This window comes from Amblyomma mixtum, chromosome 3 (assembly GCF_055824585.1).
Source record: "Amblyomma mixtum isolate Tamu chromosome 3, ASM5582458v1, whole genome shotgun sequence".
Lineage (NCBI taxonomy): Eukaryota > Metazoa > Arthropoda > Arachnida > Ixodida > Ixodidae > Amblyomma > Amblyomma mixtum.
This window is the reverse complement of record NC_143014.1, coordinates 257,480,338-257,503,401: the sequence shown is the minus strand read 5'-3', so window position 1 is coordinate 257,503,401 and position 23,064 is coordinate 257,480,338. Positions and strand designations below refer to the sequence as shown.

The 23,064-nt window shown below is 46.2% G+C and overlaps 1 long non-coding RNA gene and 1 pseudogene across 1 annotated transcript; one reads left to right on the top strand and one right to left on the bottom strand.

Annotated features, from left to right (window-relative positions):
• The first annotated feature begins 9,360 nt into the window (after window positions 1-9,360).
• On the top strand, window positions 9,361-9,696 carry LOC149354501 (ras-like GTP-binding protein Rho1 pseudogene; annotated as a pseudogene).
• Window positions 9,697-10,444: 748 nt separating this feature from the next.
• Window positions 10,445-20,010, bottom strand: LOC149354500 (uncharacterized). Its single transcript, XR_016291335.1, has 3 exons — window positions 17,528-20,010; window positions 16,162-16,269; window positions 10,445-10,571 (listed from the first exon to the last, which is right to left on the bottom strand). It is a non-coding gene; the product is annotated as an uncharacterized LOC149354500 (long non-coding RNA).
• Between the last annotated feature and the right edge of the window lie 3,054 nt (window positions 20,011-23,064).

Genomic DNA, 23,064 nt, shown 5'->3' with positions numbered 1-23,064 from the left:
CGCTTAAGGTTTTGAACAAAATTTCGGTTGGTCATGCACCTGACTGTAAAGGCAGCGAAAGTATGACTGAACTTAGATTGTCGCGTCTTCCTACGAAAGACTCCCTTTGTAAATCAGGAACAGATAAATGCGAACAATGTAACTGAGTCATGAGCAGGTAAGCGAGATCTTAGCCAGGAAAGGATTAATGTCACTTCAAGGCGCGCACAACTGTTAAACAACCTCGCTTGCTTTTCCTGTCCAAGAGGAATTGCTTTTGTTTTTGTGTTGCTATTTTAATTCTCCCATTCCCGCTTCATTGGTTGCTGATAGCATGGTGCCAGCTGTGCCCGTGCTTGCGGCGACCTCTGCGACACCATTCAAAGGAGCACGAAAACTTCCAAAGAGCAACGTTAGCGCTCACCTCTTCGTCTGAGCTTGTGTTCCGTGTGCGCAGGTCTCGAAGCTGCTGTCCCCAGCCCTGGTTCTGCCCAGCAAGCACCAGACTGCAGGCGATTCCAGCACCAATGTCACACTCTGCCGCAACGTGCCTCCCAATGCTTGCCTGCAGCATTCGCTCGTCTTCCTCTCCTGCTACGCCCACCTCAGCGAAGAGATGAACGGTAAGCAGGGTTACTTTGAAGCAACTGTGATTGGTTTCATGTTACTGGTGACCTTAGCACGGATTATGGAAATTTCAGGGAGTGCTACCACAAGACCACTTCAAGGGCAGTTTATATCACTGTAAGCGCTGACATGGTGACCAAGGCTGATGGCTTCATGTACGTGTCAGCTGATGGCTTTCCACATTCCTGCGCCATGAATGCGGTATTGAAAGAATTAGATTAATTACGCCATTGAGCTAGGCTTTAACAGAGAAGGAAAGAGCCAAAGTTAGGACGAAATTGAGAATAGTGGCGCGCTCGTGTTGGTGGCTGCATGTTATGACCCGAAGGTGTTGAATATGCACGGTTACTTTGGACCTGCTGCGAGAGCAGACCCCAGGGTAACGTCACTGGGCGAGACGCTGGGCCATGTATTGCCAAACCGTATCCCGTATACGCCCACTGGAGCAGGCGCCGTCGAGAAATGCGAACACGTATATGACCTAAAGCCTGTAGCTGAAATGGAGAGAGTGGACGTCTTCTACATGTGCTCCCGCGGTTTCTTTACGATGTTGAAAACAACGTAGTCGAACTGAACGCTGCTCCTTAAAATTCTGGGGCACTTCGCTATTACTAAAGTGCGATGAGGCGAGAGCTCTTTCCGGCTACTTTGCTCCGCCTGTTACTGAGGCGATGACGTCATAGATGACGTCAGGCGCATGCGCCGACAGCTGCCAGGGTGAAGTCAGAGCAGCGGTCGGCGCTCCATATAGAGACTGTGGTGATAACGTCATAGGTAACGTCACGCGCATGCGCAGTGAATTTTCGGTTACAACATACTACGCTATTTGATGACGCCTGATCAGTTTTTGTTATTTTTAAAATTGATCAACGTCGTGTTAGGAGATACTACGCAATACGGATGACGTCAACAGTTTTTGTTATTATTTGTAATAATTTTTTGCATGAATTTTAAATAATCTTAATTAATAATTTCGTGTTACGACATACTACGCCATGTTGATGACGTCATCAGTTTATTGACAGCTAGGGTGGGACAACTATACGGACGCACACGCCGGCGAGTCATAAGCCCATAAAGGCTTTCGCCTTAATAACTTTGGTCATGGACAAGTGATAACTTGGGTGCTGTGCAAGCCGCGCTGTTGGATCCTAGAAGCTCTCCGCAGGATGCTGAAAGTGCGTCGATTGTTGGGATCTGTGCAAAACGCTCTATTGGGTTGATATGCGTCTCTGCACGCTGGAAGTGTGTCATCGGTTTCGCCTGTGCTCGAACCTCATATGGTAAGCTCGTGCAATTTTACAACGTTTGCTCGATCACGCCCTTTCGATGATGGAAAACGCGAGGACGATGGCAGCAGTGAACGAAAAAGGAAAGATTATCAGTTTTGCGTCTGCGCGCCACAAAGACAACACAGGCAGTGGAAGGGATCGCCATAGCTGTAGCCCTGACTGAGGCCAGTCGGGAAGGACGTAATTACTGGAAAGCGACGGATTCGATATTCTAAGCCCCTCTGTTTCATTGAGGAAGAGGACGCAGATCTGCCCCAACCTGAACCCCGTCGTGAAATTTTGCGTGCACTACGCGAAAGAAAAAAAGACTGCGTACTTTCGTTTCGAAGCAAGCTTCTATCTTAGGAGTAGTCTACTGTGCCGAAGTCCCAGTTCGTCCCAAAATGGTTTGGGTTTCCCGTGGAGCTCCAGCAGCTGACCGGCGGCAGCTTCCGCTTTGTCAGTGGAGGAGCTGGCAGACGGTGATAAGAGGAATGCATGAGGTACATGGATTATTTATCCATGTGGTACATGGATAAATAATACCAGTATTAGCTTAGCGCTGTGGAGGTGGAGGGCGAGTAGGGGCAAGAAAATAGTTCGTTTGTTCTTGCATACCCTCAAAGTGGCATTTCGGGGTAAATTTTTCTGCCGTATTTGTTGGTAGCCGAGGTAAATATTTATATTGTGGCTCTTATACGCTGGAGGATTTAAAATGAGACTCACGAGGGGGCGATTGGCTGGAATCAGGGAGGTATAAAAAAAGCACTGGTGGAAAGGCCACAGAAGTGCAATGCTTTTCCCTGCACTTCACTGAAAGTTTTGCCGAGGCAGGAAGCGAAGGTGCAGACGGTCTCTAAATTGTATCAGGAAGTGAGTGCATAAGTCATCCGGTATCAGAAAAACACATTAGAACACTCGCCGCGGTTCCATCTGTATGGCTGTGGCTCTCTACAGAGAGACGCCTTGCTTACCCAAGTCGCTTCCCCGCGACACAGAGAAGACGTATTTCAATTAATTTCAATTTCTAACTCGCCCCATCTGCCGATGCAGACTGGAAGAGCACGCACAGGAGCTACATCGGTAGGTTGCTGGGGAGCGGTGACGGGAGGCCACCCGTGTACCATGCTGCTGATGAAGCCGCCGACCACCACCAGACGCCAAGGAGCCGCACACAAGGTTGAGTGTTTTTCTTCACCGTACAGATGGCCGATTAGAAAGCGTAGGTTGTGGCGCTTACTGATCTGAATTACTATTAAGTGAAAAGAGTAGCTAGATGGCGCGTTTCCATAGTGAAATGAAAGCCAGCAATATTTTTTTTCCCATTCCAGCACGAGGATTGCGACAAGTATTGGCCAGATTCGGTGCGTCTGCGAAAATAGACGGATTCTACACTGCCGGTATTTTTTAAACTATAGCTGTTGAGAACAACGCTTACTATGCATTAGTGTGGATTTGATCTTAGGAGACCTTCTCATGCTCTAGGAATACTCTCTCTGATATGCTGGCCGTGTAAAGTAGACGCTTTCACTTTCTTACGCATTCTTCGGTATAAGGTGTTTGAAATTTGACATTCGAGATCTTTAAAAATCCAACTTCTACCTACTTGCATGCTAGTACTTGAGTCTCTTGCGCGCTAGCCAAAAGATAAAGCGAAATGTTTCAAAAGAATTTTCGCCGAAAGGATTGATTTGAGATGCGTAGCACAGAAAAGGAAGGGCCAGATGCAGCATTCTAATCCAAGTCTGAGATAAACTTTCTTCCGAGCTGGAGCTGTGTGTATGTCCAGAGTGCAGGCTGTGCTAAAGGAAGTCTTGACTTAGGGGAACATGAGGAGTAAAAACTTGACGCACAATGATCGGTTCCGTGAGGTTCACTCTTTTGCGAAAAATGCAATCTGTGAAGAAGCAACTGTAGATTGAAAGAAAACGAAGCACTGATATTTTTAGATTCAACATCTTGTTATGTGTCGACATGTAACAAACATCGGAAAGCAGCAAAGTGCGTGTTAAAGGCAGCTGGCCTGTTTCGCAAATTTCAAATAGACAGGTTCAGTGTGTAGGTCGCGCGTTATGATTGCCCAGAAAAATAACAACAGCTATGCGCACCCTGTGCGGCGCGAAAAACTAAAATCAATACCCGTTCACTTTCGTCAAAGACGAACTCCTCATCGTCTCACTGGCGCACTGGCACACTTGACGCGCTTCAGGCCAAGTACGTACTTCTTGGGCGTCTTGTTCGGAAAGTACTAAATTTGCACAGAATCTCCTGCAGACGGTTGAAACCAGGCTCTTTACTTCGGAAATACAGTAGTACATGATAATTTGGAGAAAATAAGACCGCCACGGCGTACGTCAATTTTTAGCCCCGAAAGTTACGTTCCACATGCAGTTCAGGAAAAGAAAGTGATCAACTAGATCGTTGCAAACAGCAATATATGCGTCAATTCCGCAAGCATACTCATAGCACATTCCTCGAGAACAGCAACCCAGGCTTAATGGTGGACATCATGCCCACCTTAACAACAGGCACTACAAAAGGACTTCATGTTTTGGTTCTGCTCCTTTAGAGAGGTATTATATCATAAACGGTGAGGATAGAGGTGATTAATTCGCTGCACAAGTTCACACAGGTAAAATCTTGGAAGTAACCGTGCCTTCAGAGACTATAGGTAGAGTATTCAAATAACGTGTTTTCCATTCTACAACTCGCGTTCTGTATTTGTTAAACCCCCCTTCAAACAGGCAGTTTTACCTAAGAAACCATATAGAGGTCGCACTGTAAAAAATGGATCAGTCACGCTCTGTACAGGCGCTAATGAACACGCTGAAGGTATGCCTTCGCTGGCGCGCCTGACGAAAATACACCCTTGACGCCCCCGCCGCTCCTGCGCGAATCCATTCAGGCCCTGTGCTATAGGACGCCTGCAGGTGCCTTTATTCGGCGGGGTCAGTTTAAACTAAATCGCCATTTATCTCTCCGAAGCAATGAGTACAGGCAAATTTGCTGCTTCCCACCGCAGCGTTTGAACGTTACAGTAGCAAGAAAAAAACTGGGGCCGTAAGCCGGAAACTATTTTTCAAGTAAAAAATTTCGAACACCCCTTGTTGAGGCGAGCAAGCGTCTGACATGTGCTAATGTAGGTCATATATTTAGGTATTAGTGCGCATTAGAAATTGACTGTTCGTGGAGGGGACTTCATTATGCCTGTGGAGGGCAATTCCAGGAAATGTAATGCGCTTGCTTGTTTGAACTGCTCAGAGTTTAACTTCGCAGCGCACAGCGTTCATATGAAAAGGGAGTAATAGTTTCCAATAAAGGTATGCCTCAGGTTTCTCTAGAAATAACTTTAGAGATGGAGCTCGCCGGGAGGGAAAGGAAGGATGTCCAAACTGCGACACTCGCGATTATGGACAGTATCGTATCTGCTTCGTGGTACTGACTGAGGTCGTATTAACTGCGAACAGGCCTACAATATATAAACGGCAGCGAAAGCTACGAAAGAGCGCCGTTCGTAACGGCTTATTGTTTAAACTCGTGTTTACGCATTCGCAGGCGGGGGTGTATCCCAGCATGCACCCGACCGCGGAATTCTCCCACTGCGAGGTTCCGCGACTTGGCTCCCATCGGCGGCATGCGGCCTTCGGTCGTGCTCCTCTTCTGCCGTGGGGACATCGGCACGGAGATTAGGGGTAAGACGGCTTAGGTAAAAGCCACGTTTCTAGCAGCTCCTATGCTGATATGCTGTTCTCATAACACATAGCAAACGGCTAGCCTGTGAAGGAATGGTGATAAAAGTGCTCACGTATGTCTGAATATGATGATGTAAATGGCTTGATTCCACCGAAGGCGTATAAGCGCACCAGCTGCATGAGCTCTCTAATATTTAAGGTCACTGTATGAATGGAATGAGCATGGAATATGTAGAAAACAATAAATACAGTCGTATTCAATAAACAAATTTCTAATCGATCAAGATCTGCGATAAGGATAGAAGAGGAGGGGGGGGGGGGGGGCAACAAGCAGGAAAAAGGAATCGTTTTTCATTGCTGACAACCTTAAACTTTCATTTCTCTGGCAAATTTGAAATTAGTACTTCACTAAATATTGGTAAGGGCACAATCTGCCTTGCAGTGACGTTAGTCTTTTACATCAGGAACCAGTTGATTTTTTTTAATACAGTAATTGCGGTAGGTTTATAAACTGGCAACACGTGACCTTACAATAATTGCAATAAGTGCAAAGGAAAAGAAAAAATTTTATCATTTTTCTTAGGCGCTCCCGACCGAGATGTCTGCCATACGTTGATAATAAGGATAAATGGGGGTAACTTAAAGGCAGCGTTGCATGTGGAGCACAAACTGACCTTATCACTGCAAAACGAACGCCTAGTTATGGGAGGCAGCCGGAGAGACTTGGAGACGGCATTGTAGATTGGTGGAATCTCAGGACAGAGGTATCATCATCATCATCAGTCTGACTACGCCCACTGCAGGGTAAAGGCCTCTCCCATGTCTATCCGATTAACCCTGTCCTTTGCCAGTTCCGGCGGCCGTATGCCCGCAAACGTCTTAATCTCATCCGCCCACCTAACTTTCTCCCGCCCCCTGCTACGTTTCCCTTCTCTTGGCATCCACTCCGTTACTGTTAAGGAGCTGCTGTTATCATGCTTTCGCATTACATGCCCTGCCCAAGCCCATTTCAACCTGTTTATTTTCTGTAGGAAGTCATTAACCCGCGTTTCTTCCCTCACCAACTCCGCCCGCCTTCGATCTCTTAACGTTACACAAATCATTTTTCTTTCCATAGCTCGTTGCGTTGTCCTTAACTTAAGCGGAACCCTCTTTGTTAGCCTCCAAGTTTCTCCCCATAGTTGAGTACCGGTAAGATAAAGCTGTTGTATACTGTTCTCTCGAGGGATATTGGTAAACTCCCATTTATGAGATCAGAGAACCTGCCATATGCGCATGCATATGCATGCATATACGCCGGCAAACGTAAGTAAGATTAGAGTCATAGGTATAGTCATAGGCATAGTCTAGGTATAGTCATAGGTAAGAGTTTTCAATACGATAGCGTTATAGACCCCTTCAAGAAAAAAACCGGCGCCTTTCACTTCGTTTCACGAAAAAGCAGGTGGCCCAGCTACCACGATGCACATGTGTGAAACTCCCCCAGGGGTTGTGGACAGCTTGCGCAGCGGGGCAGGCGGCGAAGAAATTAAATTAAATTCAATGCAGTTGCCACCTGCCGACCGTGGCACTCCGCATCAGCTCTTTCGTCGAGAGACAGACAGCCTCCCGAAGAGCTATCTCTGCAAAAATGGACCTGACGGGAGCTCGGGACGAGAAACCTGGGTCTCACAATCCCCACCGGCGTCGGTTTTTGAGGCAGCCAACTTTCGGGGCAGTGGTGATCCGCTGAACAGTTGCACCACTGTGCCAGCCGTAGTATGAACCCTTGAAAGAGGAGTAGTACTTGTGCGGGAAGGATATCTAAAACTACCGCGTTGAACTCGGGTTAAGTGCCGTCCTAGCCTTTTCCCCTACCCTTCTGCTAATGTCGTGGGAGAGCAACAAATGTCTTGCGCACGTATCTTTGTGAGTGCAGTATCACCGTGGCCAATTATGGCTAGATGAACATCAGGCTTCACGCACACTTTGGAGAAGTTCTTTTGCTTGGTACTGAGGGCCGCCGACGGGCAGGCTTACCGCTATACGCACACAGTGTACGTATCCCACCTCTTCTGAAAAAAAAAGTGGCGGTCGTGTGCGTGGCTCGGCAAAACGCGAAATAGATGCGCTAGCATTTTGGTTTGGCTTCCGTTCCGGTGTTTGGATCCATTGTTTGCGGACGGATGTTTTTCGGAGAGCGACAATCAGTTAATGCTGGTGTAAACTGACTTGGTCACTGTCTACTTAACATTCATAGATGCCTGGCAGTCCCCGTATCACTCCTGGTGCAGTGATGCTGGGTTTAAGCGGTACGCCACTCCCCAGCAATGACAAGGGCTGCCATTGATCGCGGCTAGTGAGATCCAGGTTGCCCTTCCCAAGCAACCTCTGGCGACAAATCAATTCAACAACTGCCTACCACGGTATTCGGCGGCAAGTGGGCAACCTGCCAGTCGTATATGTTTATACACACACACCTCGGCAGGTTGGCCACATTACGGTGGGCAGGTGGGCAGCCTGCAAAAAAGAAGGCTTCAGACAAAGACAAACACAGCGAAAAGTGCTGGCGCGCTAAAAAATCAGGGCGGTTTATGTTGGAGCTAATCACGAATTTAATGCGCACTATCACGGTTAGCTTGATTTTGTGTTTGACTTTCTACAGTTTTGCTTAATTTGAGTTTGCTAAATACTTCGGTTGAATATATCGTGTCTCAGTGCAGCCTTCTTTTTCTTCGCCATCCAAGCACTTCGGTTTCATTCTCTTGGATATATCGTACGTTTCAAGGAATCCCGCCAGTAAACAACGTCTTCCCTCCGATCTAAGAATGAAGCACGAAAACTACCACCTATTTTTAGAGTTAGTGTTACCTAAGTAGGAAGGACTGGAGTAGCATGCGAGGCCTATAACCAGGCAGACCTCTCCATTATCCATTAAAGTCTCTTTCCTTCTCCTCCTCATATGACGTAAGTTTGCACGTAATTCCATCATTTTAGATTTGCACTGCAGTAGAATTTGTCATTCTCTGCATTCATAGACCTCTGGGAGTCCTCATACTTCTCCTGGCATATATTGGTGGAGCGGTTAAGCGAAGCGCCTCATCCCTGTGATGGCAGGTGCCGTCGACAGTGGGGCTTGTGAGACCCAGTTTCCTCTTCCTCAAGAACCTTTTGTGCTAATCATTAATTTAACTGCCACGTGCCGCAGTGGGCAGTTTTCTCACCATCCGGAGGGCGAATTGTGACGGCGCCGCAAGGTCACGTGACCTTGGCGGCCCACCTGCTACCGCGGCGGTGCGCGCGCAGCTATTCAAGGTCACGGTGGGACCACGCCTACAAACACACAACGATTTTTGGGCGGAGTGGAAGGCCTAACGTTAGTGCATAAAAAAAATTGCCGACGATTGCATTACTTCCTAATGCGAAATTTGAGCGCAGCTAATCAGCTGTTCTAGCTTGTCGATAGACTGAGGCAAAGAATTCCAGCAAGACATGCATGTAGAATTGCAGACAACTTGTTTTTTTTTTTCACACATATTCCTTCTTCGAGAAACACTCCACTAAGAGTTCTTGATTGTCATGAAGGAAGCTTTGTGGATGTAGAAATAGATGGATATATGCTCGACTTGCTGCACCAATGCCTATTTCTAAAAAATGCGGTCTGCGCAAGTATTTCGCGAGGTTGTCACAGCTGTGGGAGCCGTTACGAGTGAGAGGAACGGGATGTTCTCCCTCGTAAGAAATTCCCGCTTGTCTTTTAGGGCTACGACGGGTTGCGGGCGCTGTCCTACCCGGACACCGATGTCATCCTGATGTGCTCCAGCATCGGTTCGCCCGATTCGCTGGAGAACATCCCCGAGAAGTGGACGCCCGAGGTGCGCCACTTCTGCCCCAACGTGCCCATCATCCTGGTGGGGAACAAGAAGGACCTTCGCAATGACCCGCACACGCTGCGGGAGCTAGCCAAAATGAAGCAGAAGCCCGTGGCGCCCGAGGAAGGCCGCACCATGGCGGAGAAGATCAATGCCTACGGCTGCCTGTAGTGCTCCGCCAAGACCATGGATGGCGTGCGTGAGGTGTTCGAGACTGTAGCGAGGGCTGCCCTGGGGGTCAAAAGGCCGAAGAAGCCAAAGAGCGTTCTGCTCTAGAGTCGTAACCTTTTTAATTTTTTTTCCGTTCCCGTTGAGAAGCCAGAAAGGGGGCTGGAGGAGCTTCTCTCGCTGCAGTGTCTTCACCGCTGCCGCCACTTTGTGCGTGCTGCCTGTCTCTCTCGTTCCGTTTCCTCTTCCCCCTGCCACATCATCCGCCCCGCTCCCTCCCTGCCCCCATCGACCCCTGGTGGGCGTACACCGCACTTTACTATGAGCACCCTATTGAAAATACTGAACGTGGATTCTGCGTGCCTATCTTTGCGTGTTTATTGCCACGCACATTGTGACGATTGAGCGAGGTCGCAGAACGCGAGACATATTTCACACAATTTGCGCAAGCCGAGCAAGCTCGCAAATGCGACACATCTGTCACATAAAGTGCGCAAGCCGCGTAAGGCTCGTACAGCAGGAGACATCCTCGCGTGATATGCGCAAGCCGGGTGGGGCTTCCAGAATGTCCGAGAGCCAAGGGTGAGTCCCAGAATGTTCAAGAGCCTTGTCTGGCTCACAGAGCACTAGACAGTGTCAAATGGAGTTACCATCATGATACCGATAATACCTTGCATGGCTGCAAGGCTCCTACATCACTGCTCAACACGTTACGCCAATGCCCTACCTAAAGGCCTCCTCACCTGTCTGTCACTGCCTCATTCAGCATGCATGTTGTGAGATAACAAGCTTTGCAGCAATGTTCGTGGGATGACTCTCATGTGTGTAGCATGCTTGCAAAAGGACATAGATAAGGTCACCTTAACTGGCTTTATTAATGCCACATCCCTCATGACGGGTGCCACACAGTGGCTAAACAATTTCTTCAGCTTCTCCAAGTCCAGCAGGTTGGCGTCTTGATCCAGGTTCTCACTATGCAGCACCTGCAAAAAGGTAGCAGTATATGCAAAAAAATTCAGTTAATTTGTTTTCTCGAAATTCCAGAAAAGGGCACAAGTAGTTCTTCCATTAATGAACTAATGATGATTTCGAAAAGTATCAGGTTTGAAATACAGACATTGGAAAACCCGACTCAAGCACGCAGGCTGCTCAGCATCAAACCTGCACAAAATCTAATAACCGTGTCACACAGGCATTTTGAAGGCTTTCAAATGGCCATCAACTCAGTGGCACTTGAATGCAGCTAAATGGGCATTTCCAATAGCCACAGAGTCCCTAGAACAGTGTGGACATCTATCAAGATTTTGAAGGCTTTTCAGTGGTAGAAATTTGCACTCAGACATGGAGCACTCGCAACTTACACTAAGGAATAAAATCAAAGCAATTTAATCGCTGAAAGAATACTCAACATGAAATGTACAACTTATTTCACTGAAAAAAAAGAAGGCTGGCCACAAAACACTGCAGCAAGCGGATTATCACTGTTGCCAATAGCACAAAAACAATGAATACCACCTTTTCAAAACTGCGTGAGTGCTACAACAGCTTCCCAGCAAAATTATCAACTGTGACAGTGGCTCCACAGCAGTTTGGTGCGAGATGATGAAATATCTCTACGGCGATCAAGTATTTTGTGTAGCAGCGGCATAACTCCCGAGTTGAAGTGCAAATCTCAAAGCTCAATCTCCCACCTTAACTGTTATCTTTAAATACATATTTAAATTCATTGCAGCATGCTGCAGAAGTATGTGGTCAGATCATTCGAGAGGATACCTGCAAGCTATCTCAGGAGACGAAAGATCTGATGAAGAAACGCCAAAGCATCAGGACGTCTAACTTCAGAGATAGAATAGGACTAGGAGAGCTATCGAAGTTAATTATAAGTGCAAGGTAGCCAACATAAGAAAGTTTAACATGGAGAAAACCTAGCATGCTCTAAAGCATGGAGGTAGCCTAAAATCAGTGAAGAGAAAACTAATCACTGGTAAAAACAAGATGTATGCGCTGAAAGACAAAGAGGGCAATGTCATAAGCAATATGGATAAGATAGTTAAAGTAGCCGAAGAGTTCTACACAAATCTCTACAGTAGTGAATGTAATCAGAAGGTTACAGAGAGAGGCAGTAGAGCACAGCAATGGGACACCAGCCAGTAACGAGGGAGGAAGTAAAGAAAGCCTCAGGAGCAATGCAAAGGGGTAAAGCAGCTGGTGAGGATCAGGTAACAGCAGATTTGTTGAAGGATGGAGGAGAGATTATGCTAGAGAAACTAGCCACCCTGCATACGCTTGCCTCGTGACCACGAGCGTATCAGGAGCTTGAAAGAATGCGAACATTATTTTAATTCATAAGAAAGAAGATGTCAAGGACTTGAAGATTTACAGACCGATCAGCTTACTATCCATTGTCTACAAGGTATTTACTAAGGTAATCACTAATAGACACAGGACAACCTTCGAATTCAATCAATCAAATGATCAGGCAGGCTTTCATAAAGGATACTCAACGAGAGACCACATTCATGCAATCAATCAGGTGATAGAGAAATGGGCAGAATACAACCAACCCCAATATATAGCCTTCATTGACTACCAGACAGCAATTGACTCGGTGGAACCACAGCTGTCATGCAGGCATTGTGGAATCAGGGTGTAGAAGAGTGTTATGTGAAAATATTGGAAGATATTTATAACGACTGCACCGCTACCATAGTTCTCCATAAGGTCAGCAATAAAATTCCAATAAGGCAAGGTGTCAGGCAGGGAGACACGATTTCACCAATGCTATTCACTGCCTGTTTACAGGAGGTATTCCGGGGCCTGAAATGGAAACAGTTGGGGAGAAGAGTTACTGGAGAATACCTAAGTAATTTGAGATTCCCTGATGGCATTGCCTGGCTAAGCCACTCAGGATATGAACTGCAAAGCATGATGAATGAGTTAGACAGGCAGAGCAGAATTGTGGGGCTAGAAATGAACACGCAGAAAACCAAAGTAATGCTCAACAGCCTAGCAAGGGAACAGCAGTTCACAATTGGTAGCGAGGTGCTAGAAGTAGTAAGAGGATATGTATACTTAGTGCAGGTAGTGACCGCTGATCCGGATCATGAGAGGGAAATAACTAGAAGAATAAGAACGGGGTGGAGCGCATATGGCAGGTTCTCTCAGATCGTGAAAGCCAGTTGCCAATATCCCCCAAGAGAAAAGTCTAACACAGCTGTATCTTACTGGTACTCACCTATGGGGCAGAAATGTGGAGGCTAACAATGAGGGTTCAGCTTAATTCAAGGACAACGCAGCGAGCTATGGAAAGAAAAATGATAGGTCTAACGTTAAGAGATCGGAAGCGGGCGGAGTGGGTGAGGGAAAAAACGCGGGTTAATGAAATCCTATTTGAAATCAAAATGAAGAAATGGGCTCGGGCAGGGAATGTAAGGCGAAGGCAAGACAACCGCTGGTCCTTGAGGGTAACAGAGTGGATTCCATGAGAAGGTAAATGTAGCAGGGGGCGGCAGAAAATTAGGTGGGCGGATGAGATTAAGAAGTTTGCGGGGATACGGTGGCCACAATTGGCAGAGGACAGGGTTAATTGGAGAGACATGGGAGAGGTTTTGCCCTGCAGTGCGTGTAGTCAGGCTGCTGCTGATGATGATGATGACAGCCTGAGCACACCTACAAAGTAAAACTGTGAACTCGACCCAGCAGCACTTTACTGTGTTGAAAGAGAACAGGTACAATTGAATTACTGCATTACCTTGTTATCATTAAAAAGTACAGGGCTCTAAGGACTTCCTAATTTACATCGAAACGAATGGTTTACAGTGAACTTTCACGGATTACACTAACAGGCACTGAAAATCCAACACAGCTGCCCAAGAGAATATTAGGCAGCCGCGCTAGCCTTCTTTTGCGCTATGCTACCTGATACCAGATTAAGATTCGAGAGCAATTTACTCATACTCTAGCACTGGGATACGTTATGCCCCAGACTGATGCAGCTGTCTTACTAAAGGCAGAGAAGCTTTCAGTGTGGGTCATGTGTGCTGTGGCGTGAACACATGCACAGGATCGCCTGCTACCATTCAAGTCCTCTGTGTACAAAAATGCAGGTGCAATAGAAAACCCACGTCACAAATTTGGCTAGTCTGGTCGGCCAAGCATGGGCCAGCTGATAGCACGAAGCAGCAGGTGCGACACATACCATCATCATCAGCCTGACTAGGCCCACTGCAGGGCAAAGGACTCACCCATGTCTCCACATTAACCCTGTCCTTTGCTAGGTGTGGCCACCATATCCCCGTACACTTCTTAACCTCATCCGCCCATCTAAGTTTCTGCCGCCCCCTGCTATGCTTGCATTCTTTTGGAATCCACTCCATTACCCTTAAGGACCAGCGGTTATGTTGTCTTCCCATTACAAGCCCCGCCCAGGCCCATTTCTTCCTCTTAATTTCAAGTAGCATGTCATTAACCCGCGTTTGTTCCCTCACCCACTCCGCCCCCTTTTGGTCTCGTAATGTTAGACTTATCATTTTTCTTTCCATAGCACACTTTGCTGTCCTTATTGTTTGGCACGTGTTTTTTTCTTTGTAATAAGGCATAAAGTATTATACATGAATTACCACATGGCATCCTCCTATGACCGCTAAATAATTTATAATCAAATTTCTTTCTCCTGCTGTATTTGTTTCGGTTTCGACAGCTGAATGATGGCTGTGACGTCAAAGCGAGGTTATTGGTCACGTGAGGCATGAAAAACTGCAATACAATTGGTACTTCTGGCTCTTAAGGAATGCTGGTGTCAGCGCTGTAGCGAATTAAAATGATGAAGCAGCGATTATAAGTGCAGTTTTACCACGCCTCACGTGACCTATAACCTCTCTTTGATGTCATAGCCATAGTCAAATTGTTCACCGAAACAGGATGGCAGAAAAAGTTGATTATAAATTATTCAGCGGTCTCACGCGAATACCAGATGGTGATTCATGCATAGTAGTGTCTTCCGCAGCATTATAGAGAAGAAAACATGCCACCAAGATTAGGTGTCTATACTCTTTTAAGCTGAACTCTTTTAATTAGCCTCCACATTTCTGTCCCAAAAGTGAGAAACATGCAGGCTAAAGAAAAGATTTCAGCTTAAGTACCAAAGTGGCTCTAATCACACGATGAAGCGGAAAAACTCTCGACACTTGAACAGAGAACAAATAGGAATACCAACAAAATTTTAGATTCTTGTAAGGCTATCAAGCATTTCTGAATATTGTAAACTGCACTTTCACACATACAGTACGCATGTATGCCAAGCTCACATTCAGTAGCCCTGTTTTCCGGCTGTAGTTATCACGGTCTGAGCTCAGTTACAGATTTAAAACCAGCCAAAAGATGCAACACAGGAAAAGAGAAGAAAACAGGTTGGACTATCAATTGAATTTTTTGTGAAGGAAAAGAAGGCTCGCATGAAGATGCGCCACACATGACCCACACCAGCGAAAGGCAGGACAACAAATAACTGTCACTGATATACAAGCACGTCATCTAAAAGAGAAAATTCTTTCCGTTGAAGATTGACTAATGGCTTCGCTACTCATACAGCCATTGCCTTGGAGATATGCATCAAATACCTTACAGATTTGTTTACCACTTCTATACACCACTGAAGTGTCACAGAAATCAGGCGTACACACTGATGGGTCATCTTATGATTTACACTCACGACATTGGCACTGTAGTGCCAGATTAGAAGCTGCCTTCCCCCTAACGAGTTAGTGCTCACTCAGGAACACATTAAAGACACCTGCACATATCCCTGAAGTAGTTTCTTGCACAAGCTAGCGGAATGTGATAAACCACTTCCTGCAAGTCCTGAACCTAGTTTTATGGGATACCATACTGCTATCCCGGGTTTTAACAGCAGCGCAAAGGCCATCAACACAATGATTGGCGCAAAAATTACATTTAAAAATTTTCCCGACACTCGATTTGAACTCATGAAGTCTACACAAAGGACTCCATGATAACCGTTCTGAGGTGAATGGCAGTTCAGCCTAGCCTCTGGAATCTGTGCCAAAAAAAACGGAGTCAGCGCATCGCAATTTATTTCCGATATCAGCCGGTGCTGATGACAATTGTATGTTTTGCTTTCTCTGGCTTATAAAGCTCCACTTTCAGAAAAAGTGTCGTCTTTGTGGTTAGGATGCGGAACTTCATCATCACAGGTCAACTTCAGCTTGCCATCAGTGTCCTTTTAATGCCTCAAAGTTGAACAATAGCTCCATTCATAGAGGAGGGCTGTGCATAAATTTCGACCACCAAAGATTCTTTAACATGCACTGACATTGCATAACACACGAGCAAATATGCATTTCGCCTTGTCGAAACGAAGCCACCACAATTCAATCCCGCGTCTTTGGGCTCAGTAGCCGAACACCAATGCAGTAGCCCACAGCAGCAGGTGAAAAACAAAAGAGAGCCCTTAATAGGCAACCTAACTTGCAAAAATCAACATAACGAGGGGTCACACAAGTAGCAGTGGACTAGGAAAATAAAAGCTACTTGTGTCGGAAGATGTCTTCTTACCTCAAAAGCCTGCTTGCTTGCTGGGCATCCTAGCACCAAGTGAAAGGCTGGCACAGCTATACTGGAGAGCTTGGAAGAGGCATTGCTGGTAAAGCTATGTGGAGCTTGCTGCAAGGTAAAAAGACACATTTAACAGCAGCACAGTGCAAAAAATGGACTAGAATCAAGCATGTAAGGCAAAATGCAAGGCACAAAAAGGAGCCGGTCGCAGAATGGAACACGACTGTTTAACCACATTTCGAAGTGGGCCAGGCAACAAGAAATTCATAACCACGGCAGTCATTCACAAGCTAGCCTCAGACGAGACATCACTTGCATATCGATATCCAGCATCGTTTCTACAATACATGCCACCATTCAAAAGAACAGACCACAGCAGAACGATATTTTCAGTAGAAGGCTGGTTTGCTTCAAATTCTGCATGCGTCCCTCAATTTGAAATCTGGCATGATTAGCACTGATTTCACATTCTCACAGGTATGATGAATTAATAGTGCCAATTGCAGAAAAACCACACTTTTTCCTTTAACATCAAATAAGGTATTGGAGAGGTACCTCAGCATATTTAAGTCAGTCAGATTTATTTGCGCCATTGGTTATAATCATGAAACAATTAAGTTTATTCTTCGTACATATTAAAGGCTCAATTACCCTTAAATTTCACTGCAACTTCGGGATTTAGGCCAAATGGAGCTAGGGCACTTGTGTGCATTTTGCAGTTGTCTGTACCATTTCAGCTCCGAGCCAAAGTATGAAAAAGCGAATGCCAAAATAGAGGCGAAAAACTTCAGAGCAATTTGTTTTTATCTCACCGTTCTGCTATTCAAGGCTCGACTACACTGGCTCGGCTATAAGTACGAACGCAGCTGGATCATACGGAGCTTCGTACCTTAAATACACAATTTATAAAAGTACAAGTGAAATACAAGTGAAAGAGGAGGAAGCTCAATCCTAAGGCATACAGCTGAATCGCAGTCTACGTAGTTATACTGCTCGAGCGCTGTTACTTCAATTACAGCGTAACATGCGGCGAGAATGCAAAGCCCGGGCCGAAGATCTATTCGCGGGCACATATTCCATTCTCGGCGAGAGATGAATGGCAGTACGGCGGCAGTACGGCGCCGATATCGTGCACCCCGCGATCGGATCAGCTGTGCATATTTGCATGGCATACTGACCATGACCGTGTGACCACTGACACTACACGCGCATTCATGCCCGTGTGCCGCCAGCAAACAACCTTTCAGCGCTGCGTGCTGCCGCGATAGGCACTGCGTCTTCGCGTCTCTGTACTAGCTGTGTTGACGTGGCCAGTTGTGCGCAAAGGCTTTGAAATAATGAACAGGTTCGAAGAAAATTAACTTACCCCCAAGATGCGAGATGTCACCCGGGTAGTGGTCTCCCACCAGCTGCTCCGCCATGGAGGAAATGAGCCCCGCCGTCAGCATAGCGTTTCCAGTGAAGGCGCGCAAAGGACGACGCGCTATCCGTCGAGCCCGCTGACGCACGCTATAAACACAGGTTTAGCGAATTTCACTGCTGTCGGCACATCACATATCGGAAGAGTGACAAATGCTTATGCCAGCGATGGTTCACGCCCTCGGCACCACAAAGGAGGACCACGACCGACCACGACAAACGTAGCAACGCTGTCCGCCATGCTGTCCCTTCCCAGACGCTGCGTTCGTTGGCTAGCGCTTCGGCCAGTTCCGGCTTCCTTCGGCCCGTTTAGAAAGGCATCGCCTCCAGGCATTCCTCCAGGTCGTCTCTTTCGGGCTCTATGCTTTTGGGCAGTGCGATAGCAAAGGATTAAAACCAAATGAAACTTTCGTTACAAAAATAATTAAGTTCTTGTGCACATATTAGCATTAAAAACTTGAGAAATTTGTGACGCGTGGACGCATGAATATGCGTGTCGGTACATGCGTGCGTGCGTGCGTGCGTGAGTGGGCAAGGTCTAGCGCGTCAAATCCAAAGCCTATCCGACATGCTGCATGGTTTCTGAGATCACCGCCGTGAGCTTCGCTTGTTTTCTGGTGCTGCTGCTGGGCGGTCTTGTGCGCCACTGTTACTGTGCTGGAATCGCAAAAGAAGAAGGATTACCGGTGTGTGCTGCCGGTGGGCGCGCTCTCATCCAAGAGTAGTAGCAGCTCCCAATTAAGCGATCCGTCGGGGCATATGTGTTATGGTTGTCTGGTCGACAACGATAATGAGGTCAGCAGTGCGGTGCCGTCGTTTGATGAGTCGAACCTTTCGGCCTATTGCTCTGCTAACTTTGTTGCAAAAATGCCTGGCTCATAAGCAGCGACAGTGGCCATTGTTTCTGTGGTGTGTTTCGATTACAAGACGGCGCCCTTCTACAGTGTGGCTTCCTTGGAAACTTAGTCGGCGGTGTGCCTGCAACGCCTGTCGCTGTCAGCTCAAACTGACCGCCTGCGAGCGCTGCCTTCTTTTGCGATGTGAACGGTGACGGGACACTTACTGCCTGTGGCCGGAGCTTATAGCAAAAGCGAAGAGTGTTTTCTGTGAAGGTTTGACGAAGTGCGTGTGTCAGTCTGGACCCTTAGCAAGTCATACGAGATGCGACATGCAAAAGTGGTCCACCAGTCGCTTCAGCAGAAAGGAGTGCGGATGTTTTTTACGTTACTTCAATCGAGAACTGCCCATGCAAATATTTCAACTCGTCTCTTGCCTAAACAGCATAGTAAAGAAGCTAAAGCAACAAAACTGCTGTTTCCATGCTGTATATTGATTCCGCACTCGTGCTAGAGGTGGGAAATATGTAGCAGTTATTGGCGGAGTTACAGCCTATGAAGCACGTGCAGCTTCATGTAACTGCAGGTTAGGATATGCGCCTTACTTGGTATTGACTTTGTGACCAGACATAGCCATTTGTCAACTAAAAGAAATTTTCTTGCTATAGGATTCTGCAGCATTATGTATGCTTCTGGACACTGAATACCGGGTGCGTCACCTCTCTTGAAAGCACTCAGATTTGTGTACTTATCAGTACGTTTGAGATGAGAAAATTTTATCAGCTTCTTTTCTTTATTTTATAATTAGCTACACAGCATGTTGCAAAAAAATGTTTTAAGGAAAAGTATTTCAGTTTAGAGTAGAACAGTTCAACAAAGTTGTTTTGGGCATTCTGGTAACTTCAAGATGGTATTTGATGGTTGCATACAGACGCGCAAGTCAAACCTCAAAGGGCATCAAACTTAACAGTACCGCTGAGCTTATCCTTTCGTGCTTTTTATGTGTGTGTAGATCACGTGGGGAAGTTCAGTATTGGATGTTGGATTTCATAGTTCTGCTACAACTTTTATCTTCCTTTCTACACATGAAACATGACTGAACTTGATTACATTCCCCAAGCAAATACCTGACGCCTTACAAGCGTTCCTTACTGTGCACAGTTGTCCCAGTGCATTATATCCACTCATGTGCAGCACACTGTTGTGTTGCTCTTGGTCTCCAAATGTGACTCTCAGCAATATGATGGAATCATAGTCCATCCAGATGGTCTTTGTGGTAGTGCAAATTTCAAAACAGATTGAAGAAGAATGAAGAGTGTGATACTTCGTCATGCATCATGCAATGCTGGTGCTAATCAGGCAACATGTGTGGTATATATACTTCGCACATTTGAGATTCATTGGATTTGTTCTGGAGCCATACTGGGAATTAATTAATCGATCTGTGATTTGTCACTGAAATTGAGAGAGGGCACTAATTTCTGAACTTTTGACACCAACTGTGAATTCAAAACTGTCTTTTCATGTAGGCTTACATGGCTTTTTTACGTGTATGTAAATTTATGCTAATGACTTTGGAAATTGCTTTGGAAATGGTTTTATAAATTGCCTCGTAACATTCCTGTTACAGCTCACAATTCGCTTTCTGCACGTCATGTTTGATTGAACCTGATTATATCCCCAAGCTTGTTTGTTGCACCTAACAGACACTGTTGCCCTTTCAGAGTTATTCCATTGATTGACTCCTTTCGAGTGCAAGCAACAAATGGTTGTGTTGCTTCTGATTTCGAAATATGGCTGTCTGCATGACGGGCGACAACATAAATGCTCTGGATGGCTTTCATCATGCATCTATAAGATATCTGTAACTTTCAGAATTGGTTAAAGGAAGAACTGAAGGATGCTGTAAGAGTCGTTAGAAGCTTGTTTTTTACATTATTTTATAATGAACTTGCAATGTTGACAAGTTCTTGCTCAGTGTGCATGTTGTCATGTACAGGTCCCTGCAGTTTTGAAGGGAACCATTTTGCACTAAAAGATAATTTTTTGGTTATTTGTTTGCTGAAGTTGAAAATGATTAATGGGTACTTACGCCAAGACGAAAATTATAAAACAGCAAAACGTGAGCTTATTGCTCATTATTGAGAAGTAATCATTAACTGAATGCTCGAACTTTGTTTGCTTTCACCCTAAATGGGCCTTTACAGTCTCGACAAGTTGCTACTAAGCAAGCAAACGCACACATGGCCACACGCAGCCTCACTGAGCTTGCTCAGTGTGCACATAAGCACGCACAGCTTCGGCAAGCCCCCTCTCAGCACGCAGATGTCCACGCACAGAGAGTTGTCCACGAGAGTCCACGATTTTTTACACACAAAGAGTGTGCGTGTACGTCTTTCAGCTCACAGTACGCGATCATGTACACACAGGACGCACAAATGCGTACAGGTAACGCACAATTTCTGCGCATTCGTGTGCAAAATGAACGTGATCGTACAAAAATCACTGTTCTCGTGCAAACTCACGCAGAGTTTTTTCAATAGGGCATGCATGTCGTGAAGACGTGGACCAAGCATGGCAGAGGGCCAAGCAGAGGGCCAATCGTCGTAAATTATTTTAATGAATTGTTGTATTTAATTCTTCTATTACATATTAAAAACATAACTTTTTATCTGCATTCCCTTTTTTAATTCTGTTAACAAGTAACATTTGTTCTGTTAACATTCTGTTAACATTTGTAAACAGAATTGTTGCAATAGAAAATATTCAAGTTTATGTTCAATTTCTATTGTGTGTAGTATTGACAATGTATTAATAAAACTCTAAAAAAATTGAGCTTGGTGCATGATAGCCTTAGCCGCTTATGCGCCATTAAACCCAAAACAAAACAACACTAACTCTAAAAATAGGTGCTAGTTTTAGTGCTTCCTACTTAGGTAACACTAACTCTAAAAATAGGTGGTAGTTTTCGTGCTTCGTTCCTAGGTCGGAGGGAAGACGTTGTTTACTGGCGGGATTCCTTGAAACGTACGATATATCCAAGAGAGAATGAAACCGAAGTGCTTGGATGGCGAAGAAAAATAAGGCTGCACTGAGACACGCGCGCCACGCTGGCGAAGCTCGCGCAGTCTCGAAGACGGAACATCGACGTGCAGGCTCCGCTGTAATCGCTCACCCGACCATTGCTGCGAGAGGGCTGTAGCCGAGTGTGCTGGTTAGAGGTGACCGTGGCATCGGTTGAGAACATTATTGCGGACGCTGTTTTCGGGTTCCTGGACTCCGAGTAGTTGGTACCATGGGCCGGGGACAACCTGCCGTGGCGGTTGCTGTTCTTCGCCCCTTGTCTGCTTTGCGAGCAGGTGCTCCCTGCTCCTTTTGCAGATCACAGGTTAGGTGCCAGTGTCATTTAGGCGTCTGGCGTTCCTTTTCAAAACGTGCCTGCTATGCCCCATTTGCGAATGCTCGATGTACTGTCTTACGAAACCCTGCTAGGAAATTTGGTCCGGGTATGGGTCCTGCAGTGCCGGTCTGGACAGGATCAAAACTCCGGAAATTGAAGGCAAGTTTTCTCCACGCTACTTCAGAGTTTTTAAAAGCGAGCGTTGCAAATAGATCGCAGACGTAGGCTAGAGACGCTCATACTCTGTTATGAAAGTTATGAAAAATATGGCCATTTACACACGAAACAAACGTGCTCCGGGATTCTTAGGTTAACGTAAATAAGACGAAAGGTATCGCCATGTGCAGAATTACCAGAAAAGGATCTGCTACAAGTTGGAAACAATAATTTTCGTAATGCACCGATGTTAAGCTTGTTGCGTGCCACAAACGAACCGAAGGACTACAACGAAGGGCCTCTTTGGACACGCTCCGCACACCTGGCTCACGCGTTCTATTGCGCTGCCCGCGGTGCGCACCCAATCTATTCCTAAGTGGAATGACAGTATTTTAGATGACAGCGCATACAGCTCGTTCGAAAAGCCATCGGCGTCATAGTTTCAGAGGTCGTAGTTGTGCTCACAGCGCACAGGAAAAAAAATTCAAGGGCGCGCTTTGTTGACCTAAAGTTGCGGTGAGGCGAAAGCCTTAAGCACGTTGTTGCTGCTTTTACAACTGATGTGTGGTTAAGATGTTAAGCTTCGCCTGTAGGAGTGGAATGCGACAACGTCTTGCAACGCTGCCAGGTAGTTCACATACGCGATCGCCCGTTGGGCTCTACGCCTTGCTCGTCGGTAAATTGGTTTTTCAGGAAAGGAAATGTGTCTGTCTCGCATTTCTGGGTAGACACCGGAATCTCGCCGTAACGGGAAGGGAGGAAGATGGGAGTGAACGAAGACACCGTATTCACTAGACGCGCCTTTGTTTATTCCAATTCTAGAGGCCCGTGTACTGTGCGATGTCAGTGCACGTTAAAGAACCCCAGGTGGTCGAAATTTCCGGAGCCCTTCACTACGGCGTCCCTCATAGCCTGAGTCGCTTTGGGACGTTAAACCCCATAAATCAACCAACCAAACCATCGAGCTGGCATGGCGGAATGGTTAGAGTGCTCGTCTCGCACTCCTGAGAGCCTGGTTCGATTCCCCAACTCGACCAATTTCCTACACGGTTTTATTTATTTATCTGGTCTGACTAAAAAGGGTAATTAGGC